Here is a 12,657-nt window from a genome sequence, read left to right as displayed (position 1 = left end):
CCCGGGACCAGCTTCCATCCCTGCCTCTGCTGCCTCCAGCCAGCTGTAATGGCACCAGCACTGGTCACTGTGAGACTGTTGGAGCTTTCCCCAAGTGGCTGGGTACTGCCCTGATGTCTCCGCCCACCGCCACCAATGAGAGTGAACCCCACCACGTGGGAGGTGTCAGGTTCTCGGGGCTGAGCCTGGAACTGCAGCTTCCTGGCCCCGGAGCAATGAGGGGGTGGGGACATCATCGGCCCTGTTGCTCTCCTCTGTGGCATCCACCTTTCTGGAAATTCCGGCAGGTGCACCTGTGTTGCCCTAGACCAGACTTCCTGGTCTGCACGAGGACGCAGTGTCCACCTATTGCCCGTAGTCAGAGGACCTGAAGCTTTGTGGTGAAGCTGGCCACAGAACACGTGTGTGGGCAAAGGGTTCTGAGCCCTCCTACCACCCACCTACCCCAGGAAGTGTATCTGGCCTCCACAGGGTCTAGTTACTCAGACACTCCTGAAAGGGACCCTGCCCCAGCTCTCCCTTCCACCTGCTGGGGATCTGGGCTCTAGAGAGCCAGTTTGTGGTGTGACGTCAGTGTTTGGGGGACCCCTGCTCCTGCGTGCCCTGCAGCCTGCACAGCTCTGGGACACAGGCCCCTACAGCCGGCACTGCTGGCCACCTGGATGCTCCAAGTACCCTCCTCTTGCAGTGAGCTCATGGGTTTGTGCACTTCAGGCACCAGGACTTGCATCCACTCTGGCCCTGTGGGGTGCATGCACACGCAATGCAATGCGTTGCCTGATGCCGAACAGCACGGCCCACACTCTGTTACTGACACCAGCACGTTCATGCTAGGGGCTCCTGGGGTGCAGTGGGTGGGGGTCCTGAGGTCCTAGGCCAGGTGCAGGACCCTGCCCTCTACAGAGACCCGCAAGGCAGGAGCCTCGGCCTCAGGGGGCCCCAGGTTTGCTGAGCCCTGTAGGAGCCCCGGGCTCAGGGGGCCCCAGGTTTGCAGTTGAGTCTGGGACTTCTCCAGCACAAGTTTCAGGTCAGGCCCATGGGTACATGGAAGGAGACCTCCACACCTTCAGGCTGCTTACAGCCACCAGAGGCTGGGCATTCAGCTTCTGAGTAGAGACGGTCCAGCTGCCCAGGAGGACTGCTCCAGCCTGAGTGACTAGTTAGGCTCTCACACTAGTTATGTTTTCACATGATTACTTATGTCACATAACTAGTTGTGTCCTCACATGACTGGTTGTGTCACTACAGGACCAGGAGGGGGCAAGCCAGGCCTGGGATCTCCAGTCAGAAGCCCAGACACACTGCAAAGCTTGAGGCAGGGCACCCAGGCCACGGGCTACAAATGACATCCCCTAAAGCTCGGGCGCCTTGGTGTGCAACCCAGCCCGCCTGCTCGTGGCCCTGTCACAGGCCTGCAATGCCGAAGTTGGGGAGCCACAAGTGGTGGCCAAAGCCCAGCACCAGGGGGCAGTGGTTTCCATCAGGAGGAGGGGGAGGATCAGAGGCTGCTGGGGCCGGGCTGTAGCTACAGACAGGGCAGGGCCTCGGTCTAGTCCTGCCTCAACCATGAAGTGAGGGCCAGCTGAGCAAAGGGACTTTTTTTTTTCTTTATTGATTACATTGCATTATGTGACACAGTTTTATAGGCACTAGGATTCCCCCCTCCACTCCCCAAAACCCGCCCCCCCTTGGTGGATTCTTCCACCTTGTTGCATTACCACAGTTCAAATTCAGTTGAGATTCTTTCCTTGCAAGCATGTACAAAGCATAAAGTCCAGCATCTTATTGTCCAGATAAGTTCAACGGTTTCTTGGGGAGACCATCTCTGGTCTGAAGGTAGAGCTGACAGAGTATCATCCCAATCAATTAAAAGCCCCGACATTACATCGGCAACAATTTATAATGCAATGGAATTAGTTGACATGGTATTGTGTAACCAGCATGTTAAAAGAGAGAGAGAGGAAAAAGAGTGCAAGTTCTGAACCACATCCTATGACTTCTACATGGACATTACAATTATTAGTCTATATACAACCGGGCTCTATACACCTTAAAATGGCTATAGATTACTATTCAGCTGTCTCATGTCTATTTTAATTTTAGTATTGAGCAGTTTATAGCGTTGAAGCATGATTTTGCAGAACCTGGCTGTTTTTCGGGTAGTCTAACTCTATAACTCTAACAAGACATATGTCAACAGTTTAGGTGAACAGTTTTAGGAGGGGTGTGCAGAGAAATCTTCAATACCCCAGTGAGGAGTAACTAATCTTTGTGTCCCACCCAGTGAGTTATAAGTGCATCCCTGCTGACTGTTTCCTGTTTCTAAGCTTTCCTTGCTGTTCTCTATCTATTCTAGGGTTTTTTTTTTTGTTTGTTAGTTTGTTTTGAGGGGTTTCTGGAGCGATCCTGATGGTCATTATGAGAGAGGGTAGGGACCTAAAGTCAGAACCAGGCAAGAACCAGAGAAAGCTCCTCTCCCTAGCCCCGAAGGAAGTTCACTGTTCTGTTTCTACGGACCGCTCAGTGCTCCTGGTTGTCTTTCTGATGACCTTGGATCCTGCAAGGCGGGGTATGGGCTTCTTCCATCCCATGTGGGAGAGAGCAGAGGGACTTTGACATCCATAATCTACCCCTCATTTTCATGGGAAAATGTCTTCCCAAATAGTCAAATAGGGTTAAAACACTGTAAAACTCAGAAGGAAGACGGGCCTCTCAGCTCATCGGCAGTGTAAACAGTGGTGCAAACTGCTTCAGTCATGAAAACCAGCATGATTCCCAGGCAAAACCCGCAGAGCGTGAAAGCAGAAACTGAGTTCCGGGCACAAAGGGCACACTGAGTCCCGGTGGTGCCCACCTCGGCCCTGCCCCCACAGAATAGGCGGGCACACAGAAAACCAGCCAGAACCTGAGGGTGCAGCTCCAGGGGCAGCAATGGCCAGTCCAGTCCCACCGCAGGCTGAGGATGGCCTCTGGATGTGTGGAGATGAGCTGGAGCCCTCACAGGGGCAGGCTGCCTCAGGGCCTCACCCGTCTCCATCTCATCCTACGAGGAGTGGGGCTACCTAGTGCTGCCCACGGGTCACTCAGATTCCACAAAGTCCTCGGTGAGAACCAGCCACATCTCTGGGGAAGTGAAGAGGGTGTCAGACAAGAGGGAACCCAGACCACATCTAAGGCAGCCGGCTAGGGCCACACCATGGAGACCCGGTTGGCATGAGCAGCCAAGGCCGGGCTTGAGCAGACATAGCCCGACTAAGTGATCAACCGACTGTGTGTGAGTCCCGGGCCATGTGTCTGAGCAGCCAGCAGAGTCACTCCTGTGCCAGCCAAGCTCCTGAGCCCAGCAGGGCTGCTGTCAGCCCAGCAGGCCCTACTCAGCAAGCCCAGAGCAGCCCCGGCAGAGTGTCCACCAGCTGGGCCCCAGCACACGGCCCAGCTCAACAGCCACGGCCACTGTTTTCCTAGTTAGCTCTGTCTACACCCCTAGTTCCCTGGGGACACACACTGACTCCTGGCTGGGGTGAGCTGCGTGCTGCACTAAGTGCAGAGGACATGAGATCCATGAGCTCCAACCAACTGGCCTGCCATCTGTGACATGAGAGCAGCCAGGCCACAGCTGTCCCAGAGCAGGCCCAGCCCTGGCGAAGGAGTCCACAGGGGGATCCTGCCCAGAGACCTGCTCCCCTGGGTCCACATTGGGGTGACCATAAAGGGAAACTTGTGATTGACTGGGTGGCACTGTGCCTCTGTGACCTCTAAAAAGGAGTTAAAGGTGTTGTGGTTCTACAGCCAGTTGTAGCGATGGGGCGTGTCCAGGGCCTGTGGGATGCTGCTGGACTGTCCCTGACCCCCACACAGTCTCCCACAGTCAGTCACCCAGGCAGTGATGGCAGCATCCAAGTAACGTTTCCTACCACCTTCAACCTTTCGTCGGAGCTGGACATGGGGTCCACATCCACATCCCGAGGTCCAGCAGGAGTTCCAAGGGCACACAGACACACACACAGGAGCAGCCACGGCACACACAGACACACACACAGGAGCAGTCACAACACACAGACACACACACAGGAGCAGTCACAACACACAGACACACACACAGGAGCAGCCATGGCACACAGACACACACACAGGAGCAGCCACAACACACAGACACACACACAGGAGCAGCCATGGCACACAGACACACACACAGGAGCAGCCACGGCACACACAGACACACACACAGGAGCAGTCACAACACACAGACACACACACAGGAGCAGTCACAACACACAGACACACACACAGGAGCAGTCACAACACACAGACACACACACAGGAGCAGCCATGGCACACAGACACACACACAGGAGCAGTCACAACACACAGACACACACACAGGAGCAGCCATGGCACACAGACACACACACAGGAGCAGCCACAACACACAGACACACACACAGGAGCAGCCACGGCACACACAGACACACACACAGGAGCAGTCACAACACACAGACACACACACAGGAGCAGTCACAACACACAGACACACACACAGGAGCAGCCACAACACAGACACACACACAGGAGCAGTCACAACACACAGACACACACACAGGAGCAGTCACAACACACAGACACACACACAGGAGCAGTCACAACACACAGACACACACACAGGAGCAGTCACAACACAGACACACACACAGGAGCAGCCACGGCACACAGACACACACACAGGAGCAGTCACAACACACAGACACACACACAGGAGCAGCCATGGCACACAGACACACACACAGGAGCAGTCACAACACACAGACACACACACAGGAGCAGTCACAACACACAGACACACACACAGGAGCAGCCACGGCACACACATGGATACACACACAGGAGCAGTCACAACACAGACACACACACAGGAGCAGCCACAACACACAGACACACACACAGGAGCAGTCACAACACAGACACACACACAGGAGCAGTCACAACACACAGACACACACACAGGAGCAGCCACGGCACACACAGACACACACACAGGAGCAGCCATGGCACACAGACACACACACAGGAGCAGTCACAACACACAGACACACACACAGGAGCAGTCACAACACACAGACACACACACAGGAGCAGCCACGGCACACACATGGATACACACACAGGAGCAGTGACAACACACAGACACACACACAGGAGCAGCCACGGCACACACATGGATACACACACAGGCCAGTCACAACACACAGACACACACACAGGAGCAGTCACAACACACAGACACACACACAGGGGCAGCCATGGCACACAGACACACACACAGGAGCAGTCACAACACACAGACACACACACAGGAGCAGTCACAACACACAGACACACACACAGGAGCAGTCACAACACACAGACACACACACAGGAGCAGCCATGGCACACAGACACACACACAGGAGCAGTCACAACACACAGACACACACACAGGAGCAGTCACAACACACAGACACACACACAGGAGCAGCCATGGCACACAGACACACACACAGGAGCAGTCACAACACACAGACACACACACAGGGGCAGCCATGGCACACAGACACACACAGGAGCAGTCACAACACACAGACACACACACAGGAGCAGCCATGGCACACAGACACACACACAGGAGCAGTCACAACACACAGACACACACACAGGAGCAGTCACAACACACAGACACACACACAGGAGCAGCCATGGCACACAGACACACACACAGGAGCAGTCACAACACACAGACACACACACAGGAGCAGCCATGGCACACAGACACACACACAGGAGCAGTCACAACACACAGACACACACACAGGAGCAGTCACAACACACAGACACACACACAGGAGCAGTCACAACACACAGACACACACACAGGAGCAGCCATGGCACACAGACACACACACAGGAGCAGTCACAACACACAGACACACACACAGGAGCAGTCACAACACACAGACACACACACAGGAGCAGTCACAACACACAGACACACACACAGGAGCAGCCATGGCACACAGACACACACACAGGAGCAGCCATGGCACACAGACACACACACAGGAGCAGCCACATCTCTCTCAGACACACACACACACACAGAGGCGCAGCCATGGGTGCGCACGCACACACATATACACACAGGAGCAGCCAGGGGCGCACGCACGCGTGCGCACACACACACACACACAGAGGAGCAGCCAGGGGCACGTACACACACACACACACACACACACACACACACACGAGCTGCCATGGGCGCGCACACACACACAGAGGAGCAGCCAGTAAGGGCCAGTTACCTGGTTGGAAAACCTCTCCTACATTGCTCGTAATCCAGGATCTTTTAGGATTTTTGACACTGAATGTCTAGATAAATTCAGGAATAAAGCATTGCGTACCAGCCTACAAGCTCCATGTTAACTGGGACCCACTTAACTGGGTCTTTGAAATTTGCTGCAACTTATTTTGTGGCTTTTTGAAGTGACTGCTCCTTCCTCATGATGCAGTAAGGCTCGTGTTTTAAGAAGTGGACGCAGTAGTCAGTAGATGTGAAAAATATGCCTTGTATTCAGTTCGCTCAACGTAAGTATGTAGTTACTGACACTTGGATTTCAGTCCTCCACTAAGCTAATTTTCCTTGCATTCTTTTTTTTAAAGATTTTTTTTCCCGGAAAGCAAAATATATAGAAAGAGGAAGAGAGACAGAGAGGAAGATCTTTTGTTCCAAAGTGGCCACAATGGCTGGAGCTATGCTGATCCAGAGCCAGGAGCCAGGAGCTTCCTCTGGGTCTCCCATGTGGGCACAAGGTCCCAAGGCCTTGGTCCATCCTTGACTGCTTTCCCAGGCCACAAGCAGGGAGCTGGATAAGAAGTGGGGCTGCCAAGATGAGAACTGGTACCTGTAGGGGACTCTGGCGTATGCAAGGCAAGGACTTTAGCTGCTAGGCTACCGCACTGGGCCCTTTCCTTGCATTCTTTTGAATGTAGTATTATATATTTGGTATATACAGCAGCCTCATCTGCTCGCCCACTTCTCACTTAAATGCTGCCCAAATCCCCCACCCCTAAAGGGCTCCTGGCTTTGACATCCACGAGTCTGGGGAGATACTAGGAGCCAGATCTCATGGAGGCGTTAGGGCATCAACGCAGGGTCAGGAACAGCCGGCCTCAGGCCCAGGCACTTTGTAAGGGTGTGGATGAGCACTGTCCACACCACTGGGGGCCACACACCTGCATTTACTCCTCATTGTGCTCAACGAACAGGAGCTGCCCTGAGACACCGAGGGGTCTGAGGTGTATTTGTTCATGAGGTACTTTGGAGATTCTTATATTATGGGAACTTAACATTTACGTCTATTAGGTATTTGATATTTATATCTGAGATAGCTAATGGGGAATTAATGTGGCACATAATATTTTCAAAGTATTTATGAGGAATGTGAGATATTTGTAAGGTGTTGATGATATTTATGAGCTATTATAAGGTATTTTAGTTGTTTGAGATGATTTGAGGTATTTGTGGCTTTTCATAAGGGACTTGAGATGGCTGTGGTGAGGATATCTAGGAGGTATTGACGAGGTATTTACACAAACATTCCCCCATGGCCTTTGGCCTTTTCCTTCCCTTTGACCCCTGTGAATGAACAGAAGGGGTGAAGACTTTTGGGTCCAGTGTAATAACCTAGTGACTAAGTCCTTGCACCAGGACCCATACGGGCACTGGTTCACATCCTGGCTACCCCACTTCGCATCCTGCTCCCTGCCTGTGGCCTGGGAAAGCAGTGAGGGCGGCCCAAGGCCTTGGGACTCTCCAAGCAGACCCTAACATACAGTGCTTCTGTTCTCTGAATTGCTCTAGCCACCATTTCTAAGCAGCATGCTCAGAAATCTTGGTTTGTTTCAGAATCCTCAACCCCCTGACGAAGGTTAACAGCAGATATTCTAGTGTCAGTCAGGAGCTGGCAGACCGGGAGAAGCATGGAACAATCTCAGAGCAACACAAAAGCCAAAATGCCTTTAAAACAAGTTGCTTTATAACAGTAGTTATCCACTTATGTCACAGACAGAGCACATTCATGTTTATGAAAATCTTCCAGAGGGAGCCGGCGTGCCCGTCTCAGGCCACGAGGAGGGCCGGCGTGCCCGTCTCAGGCCACGGGGAGGGCTGGTGTGCCTGTCTCAGGCCACGGGGAGGGCTGGTGTGCCCGTCTCAGGCCACGGGGAGGGCTGGCGTGCCCGTCTCAGGCCATAGCCACAGGTTCCTGTTTCTCATTCTGGGGAGGCACTAGCAGGTGGATGGCACAGTGCCACATCAACTGGAGGCTTTTGTTGTTGTTTGTTTTATTTTGGAAAGGCAGATGTACAGAGAGAGGGAGAGATGGAGAGAAAGATCTGCCATCCATGCTAGTTCACTCCCAAAGTGACCGCAACAGATGGAGCTGAGTTGAACCAAAGCCAGGAACCGGGAGCTTCTTTCAGGTCTCCCACCTGGGTGCAGGGTCTCCAGGCTTTGAACCAAGCAGGGAGCTGGACCAGAATTGGAGCAGCCGGGACATGAACTGGTCCCCATATGGGATCCTGGTGCGTACAAAGTGAGGATTTAGCCATTGAGTCATCGTGCCAGGCCACCAAACACACTTTTAACGACGTTTTCCACTCTGACAGGTGCCCACCAGATTTGCAAAGGATGTTCGAAAGCAGCTGCCACACCCTGAGGGGGTATATGCTTTCATTTGGTCGTTTACCACCCCATGACCGTGGTGCTGAGACACACAGAACAGCATACGGAGTAGACTGACAGGGGCCAGGACAGCAAGCCCTGCTTTCCCCCAGCCAATGTCTGAACGTCTGAGCCCGTCTTCCTAAACACTGGGCTGGGCAACTACTTTCTGCCATAGCCATGTGAATATTTAGAACATCATTCTCAGGCCATACAAAATTATCAACTGAAAATTAACCTACCATAAATGTATCAGAATTGCAGCCCTCCCTGCAGTGGCCTGGACAGGGCCACATGGTGGGCTTGGTACATTCTGTGGGCATTCTCACCACTGCCTTAGAGCTTTGAGGCCCACCCAGCAGTGAGTCAGCCCCTATAAGGGGACACGCCACGACCAGGCTGGCTCTGTCTGTCAACAAGTTCAATCAGCTTCGCAATTCAAAGGCTGTTGTAGCAGGGTCCCTGATTGACTTCTATGTCTTTATAAATAAAAAACATCTTACATTATTGACTTACTTAGTAAATTAGGCTTTCTAGCTAACCCTGAGGGTAGAAGACAAGCATTACAAGCAAAAACAAAAATATATTTTATTAATGTTTAGTATAGTAATGCAATAAGTTATATTTTGGTGCATTGCATTATGAAATAAGGTGAATGGCTGAAAATATTTCTGGTTTTACTCTCATCAGTTCAAAACTGAAAGAGAAAACTTTTAAATGAGTTTCAAAAGGCATTAATGCTAACTAAAACTTTTTTTCCTGAGTTTTTTCTTTTTTTCATTTTATTATTATCATTTTATGATACAGTTCCATAGGCGCTGGGATTTCCCCTACCTCCAACCCTAGTCCCCCCCCCCACTATCATGACAGTACAGTTCCCCATAAACATTGTCTATGTCCATCACTGCAGACACAGACAATGCCGGGAGTCCAGCATCCTATTGTCAGGACACGTCCAACAGTTTCACTGGGAGTCCGTCCGCGATCTGGAAGTAGAGATGCACGCTGCACTGTATCCTCCCATCTGGACATGTCAGTCTCCACTGCACAGTCACTATCCATCCCCCCAAGTGAATAGCCACAAAATAAAATCAACAACAGGAAGAAAAACAGAAATTTACAATGCCATGAAGTTAAATAACATGCCACCAGATATGAAAGTCTTTTTTACACAGTTACTACACATCCCCTTAAAAGAGAAGCCACAAAACAAAATCCACAGGAAAAAAAGAAATTTGCAACGCCAAGAAGCTAATAACATGCTACTGAATGATTAATGTGTCGCTGAAGAAATGAAAAAGGAAATCCAGAACCTTCTTGAAGAGAATGATGTATGATCTATGAAACAGTGAAGAATTTAATGAGAAAAAAAAGTGTTTTTGAAGAAATGAAGCTAAAAACAAAAATATCAAAATCCACGAGCTATAGTCTCTGCTGATCTTTGTTGGTGAGATGTTTCTCCTCTTTTTTTTAAATCCAGTCTACTAATCTATGACGTTTGTTTGATGAGTTTAATCCATTTATATTCAGGGTTAATATAAATAGGTAGTTGCTGGAGGCCAGCTCCAGCCGAGTTCGGAGCTCAGGAAGGGTGCATGGAGTCAGCAATAAGGAAAGACATGGACACTGTCACTTGTTGCCCTCGCGTAACAGCTCAGGAAGCTGTCCTTTTTTTTTATTTACTCAGCCACATCGCAAGCTTCTGCACAAACAACTAAATGTTGTATTTTTGGGCCCGGCGCGGTGGTGCAAGTGGTTAAAGGTCCTCGCCTTGCACGCCCGGGATCCCATATGGGCACCAGTTCTAATCCCGGCAGCCCCACTTCCCTTCCAGCTCCCTGCCTGTGGCCTGGGAAAGCAGTCAAGGACGGCCCAAAGCTTTGGGAACCTGCACCCATGTGGGAGACCCGGAAGAGGCTCCTGGCTTCAGATCGGCATAGTATCGGCCCGTTGCGCTCACTTGGGGAGTAAATCATCGGACGGAAGATCTTCCTCTCTGTCTCTCCTCTCTGTATATCCGCCTTTCCAATTAAAAAAAAATAATAATAAAAATAAACCTTTAAAAAAATAATAAAAAAAAATTAAAAACTAAAAAAAATGTTGTATTTTTACTTCAAGATTAGGGGCATGCATAGACATTTGATTATTCTGTCTGTACTTCATGGCTAAGCAGGTGCCCCTAAAGATAATTCTGTAAAATGTTGCATTCATGTTCTTCAAAGCAAGCCATTATTCATTCTTCAGTAGCGGCAATTGGGTGACAGCCAGGACTCCAAGGCCAGGGCACATGTGGTTAGCTGCTAATCGGTAATACATTTGCACCACATTTCTATTTCTATGATTTGCCCATCATTTAATGGGAGAAATATGTTACAAGGGAAAAAACAAAAATCCAAGACAAAAGTTTCAAACATCAAAGCCTCCCTACAACTGCAGGCTCTATAACCCCATAAATAATCAAACAATAATTAAAAGCATATCTATTTGAATGTAATAATGCAACTAGGTGGAGAAATCCACCATGGGGGGAGGGCACAGGGAGGGGTCGGGGGAATCCCAGACCCTATGAAACTGTTATAAATCAAATGTAATAAAAAAATGAATACAAATAAATTGGACTCACCGAAAAAAAAGCATATCTTCATAATATTAATTAAAGGCATCCTTTAATTTCTATAGCCAAAAATTATAAAAGTGGCTAAAACAGCTACATTTCCTATGCTTCAAAGAAATTGCAAAGACAGGCTAGCCTTTAAGGTCACAGTAACTGTATTAATTGCCATTGCAGTTTCAGCTCACACTCCTATCACTTTCACTAATATTTAGGATATTTATCAAGCCCTTTCCCAGAAGGTGTGCTACATGTCTGGGCCAGATTCCAGGGCAATGGGTAGGCACACAATAAGGTGTTCAGAAATGGCATGGACTTAATTGTGCTCCTGTGTGTAAACTGTGAAAGGCCCACTTACCAAGACATTATCAGTGACATTAACTCCCAAGCTCACATTGGTTGCAAAAGCCATCTCACAGGGGCAAACAGTGATGCCTCAATAGATTACAGAATTCCTTGTGGGGTGGCTGAACGTCCATGTAAAAGGGGTGAGACTGCGTCAAGGTGGTCAGAGAGACATCCACTGAGCCCTGCCATTCAGCTGGAAACTCCACTGGGCCCTGCCAAACAGGGGAGCTGTTCTCTTCACACCTTTGTGTCACCCATACCCATTGCATGGACCCCAGCACTTCTGGTTAGCAGGTTCTCCTTAGGGAAGGTTTCTAAGCTGTGTCACCCATAGGTCTGTAATTCGAGTTTACTTATTGTGGTTGGCACATGGCGCTTTGTTTTCTAACACTTGTGAGAGAATTAGTGAGCAACGTCTGTGACTCTGTCCAGAAAACAGCCCTATTTTTAAAATTTGGGTTTCCAGGAGTTAGATGGAAAAAGTCTTTGAAATTTATTTGAGGAGACTTCATCATTAAAAAACAACTTTCTGAAATGAAGTGAAAATTGAAATTTACAGAATTTTAGTTCACTCAAAGGCCAACTGTTACAAAAGAGAGGGCATGGAGAAGGCGTCTAGTAAAGTTCATAAGGAATTTAGCCATTCTTATTTGAGAGGCCAAGACGGATGGAGAGAGTCACTAAACAGGCCCAACTGCTGTTCACCCCCCAGGGCTGGGCCAGGGCAAAGGCACAGCTGCAGTGTCACCCAGCTCTCCCACAAGGCTGCTGGGCCCAGCCACTTAGAGACCGTCTCTCCTTCCCCAGTGGTTCTCCTCTCTCCCCTTTCCCAACTTACAGCAGGCCCTAGTCCATGATCATTGCCCAGGGTATCAGAGGGGAAGTGGTAGAATGTCGGAGAATTTGATTCCCAGGATCAGACATCTGAGGAACATGCCAACCACAC

The sequence above is a fragment of the Ochotona curzoniae genome, unplaced genomic scaffold (genome assembly GCF_017591425.1).
Source record: "Ochotona curzoniae isolate NIBS_2020 unplaced genomic scaffold, NIBS_Ocur_1.0 contig_64, whole genome shotgun sequence".
In the NCBI taxonomy this organism is placed as follows: domain Eukaryota; kingdom Metazoa; phylum Chordata; class Mammalia; order Lagomorpha; family Ochotonidae; genus Ochotona; species Ochotona curzoniae.
This window is presented reverse-complemented; position numbering follows the sequence as displayed.